Source organism: Galeopterus variegatus, unplaced genomic scaffold (assembly GCF_000696425.1).
Source record: "Galeopterus variegatus unplaced genomic scaffold, G_variegatus-3.0.2 Scaffold1054, whole genome shotgun sequence".
NCBI classification, from domain to species: Eukaryota; Metazoa; Chordata; class Mammalia; order Dermoptera; family Cynocephalidae; genus Galeopterus; species Galeopterus variegatus.
Genome location: NW_007727165.1, coordinates 209155 through 211989, shown reverse-complemented (window position 1 = coordinate 211989; position 2835 = coordinate 209155). Strand labels below are relative to the sequence as shown.

General features: G+C 43.1%; 1 protein-coding gene across 5 annotated transcripts in view; it reads left to right on the top strand.

The window, feature by feature from the left end:
- Positions 1-2835, top strand: part of SPECC1L (sperm antigen with calponin homology and coiled-coil domains 1-like) — a 148556-nt gene that overhangs the window by 26629 nt on the left and 119092 nt on the right. The gene's annotated exons all lie outside the window — the stretch shown is intronic.

The following is a 2835-nucleotide window of genomic DNA, read 5'->3' as shown; positions in this document are numbered from 1 at the left end:
CCTGCAACGAGGTCGCATGCCTCGGTGGTGCTCCCTCGCCCCGCTCAGCCAGGGAGCGGGAGCCGGTCTGCACGTGGGATCCGAACCCTTGGACGGGAGCGCCGCCGCGCTTCCCAAGCGGCGCACTATCCAGTGCGCCACCGGGCCGGCCCCCAACAAAGCATTTTTAAAAAAACATATATTTTGGTATAAATGGAATTTTCAGGGAATAGAATTACTATAGATCTTGAGAGGAAATTATTTTGTGGTGTTCTTAGTTTTACCAAGTGTGTTAATTGGAGTTCTCCTGAGAAACAGAACCAATAGGATATATATGTATACATAAGTACATACATATATTTGTGTATATGTGTGTGTGTGTGTGTGTGTGTGTATATATATATATATATATGCATATATATATATTTGTGTATATGTGTGTGTGTGTGTGTGTGTGTGTATATATATATATATATACACACACACACATATGAGGGGTCTTCAGAAAGTTCATGGAAAGAATCAGTATCTTTCAATGTCATTTTTCCATGAACTTCCTTTTTTTTTTTTTTTGCCTCTGGCCAGTAGGGGGACACAACCCTTGACCTTGGTGTTATAATACCATGTTCTAACCAACTGAGCTAACTGACCACCCCTCCACAAACTTTTTGAAGTACCCTTGTATATATCCCGTCAGTTCTATTTCTCTGGAGAAAATATAAACATATATATAAAAAGAGATTTCATGATAAGGAATTGGCTCACGTGATTATGGAGGCTGAGAAGTGCCAAGATCTGCTGTTGGCAAACTAGAGACCCACGTAGTTAGTCTGAGTCCAAAGGCTTGAGAACTAGGAGAACTGATGTTGTAAGTTTCTGTCTGAAAGCCAGCAGGCTGGAGACCAAGAAAAATCAACCTTTCTATCCAAAGGCAAGAAAAGACTCAATTCCTAGCTCAGCTGTCAGGCAGGATTAGTTCCCTCTTAGCCTTTTTTTTCTATTCATCTCTTCAGTTGACTGAATGTGGCCCACCCATGATAGGGAGGTTAATCTGCTTTACTCAGTCTGCTAGCTGGCCGGTTAGCTCCATGAGTTTGTGGTCTGACATGGGTGATGCTGATAATACCTAAGTCATGGGTTCAGATCCCTGTACTGGCCAGCTGCCAGAAAAAAAAAAAATAATAAAATAAAATATTAATTTCATCCAGAAACACCATCACAGACATACCCGGGTAATGTCTAACCAAATGTCTGGGTGCTCATTGGCCCAGTCAGATTAACACATAAAGTTAACCATCACAGGACTGGCCGGTCAGCTCAGTTGGCTAGCGTGTGGTGCTGATAACACCAAGGTCCAGGGTTTGATCCCTGTACTGGCTGGCTGCCTCCCAACCCGGCAAAAAAAAATTAACCATCTTAGTAAGAGTGGTTCACCTTTTAAGAAAATCACATTATTGATAACATTCAACCCAGGTAGTATGGTATCTGAGTTGCTGAAACCATATGCCCACACGAAGACTGTGGTTTTCAAATTAACTGTGATTAAACTTAGAGATGTGGGTTTCTGACTATTTTATTCCTAGCATAATTCTGCCTGAAAATTTATATATTGAAATTCATATTTCTTTCATCATAAATTACTTTTATTTTTATATTATAGTTGCCATGTTATGTAGATATTTTTGGAAAATACGTATTTAACAAATAGATTTTTTCTGAATTTCGTTTCAGGATGGTAAAAGTATATTTTAAATAGTTTTTTTTTTTTCCTTTTTGTCTTTTTTACTGACCGGTAACGGGATCGCAACCCTCGGTGTTGCGCCCGTACCAGGGACCGGCAACAGGATCGCAACCCTTGGTGTTGCGCCCGCACCACGCTCAGCCAGTGAGCGGGAACCGGTCTCCACATGGGATCCAAACCCTCGGCGGGAGCGCCGCCGCGTTCCCAAGCGGCACACTCTCCAGTGCGCCACCAGGCCGGCCCTTAAATAGTTTTTAAAGAAAGGGAGTTTGTGGTCTGACGTGGGTGAGAACCACTGGTCTAAGATCTCAAGCTGCCAGCTTCCTGCGCCAGTTTTCATCTCAGCATCTTTAAAGCTTTGTTCTTGCTTGTCTCCTCTAGGATCTTTGCAGAACCATAGTCCTCCTTATCAGATATTTTTCCATATTGGGATCTGTTTTCCAGAAGTCGTTGTTTGATGTTTTTTATTAGGTTGTTTTTTTAAAATTATGGCTTTATGGGCCGGCCCGGTGGCGCACTGCTACAGTGCGCCGCTTGGGAAGCGTGGCAGCGCTCCCGCCGAGGGTTTGGATCCCACATACAGACCGGCCGCTCACTGGCTGAACGAGGTGTGGGGGCAACACCAAGGGTTGCGATCCCGTTGCCGGTCCCGGTCTGGTACGGGCGCGACACTGAGGGGTGCAATCCGTTGCTGGTCACGAAAAAAGACAAAAAAGGAAAAAAAAAAAATTATGGCTTTATTGCGATGTAATTCATATGCTATATAATTCACCCATTTAAAATGTAAAATTTAGTCGTTTTTAATATATTGACAGGGTTGTGCAACTGTCACTACAATCTAATTTAAAAGTTTACATCACCCCAAAAAGAAACCCCGTGCCCATTAGCATCAGTCTTTATCTCCCTTACCCTTAACCCCTGGCAATCACTAATCTTTCTGTCTCTACAGATATGTCTATTCTAAGTAATTTATTTATTTATTTATTTTTATTTTTATTTTTTTTCCTTTTTGTCTTTTTTCGTGACCGGCAACGGATCGCAACCCTCAGTGTCGCGCCCGTACCGGACCGGGACCGGCAACAGGATCGCAACCCTCGGTGTTGCGCCCGCACCTC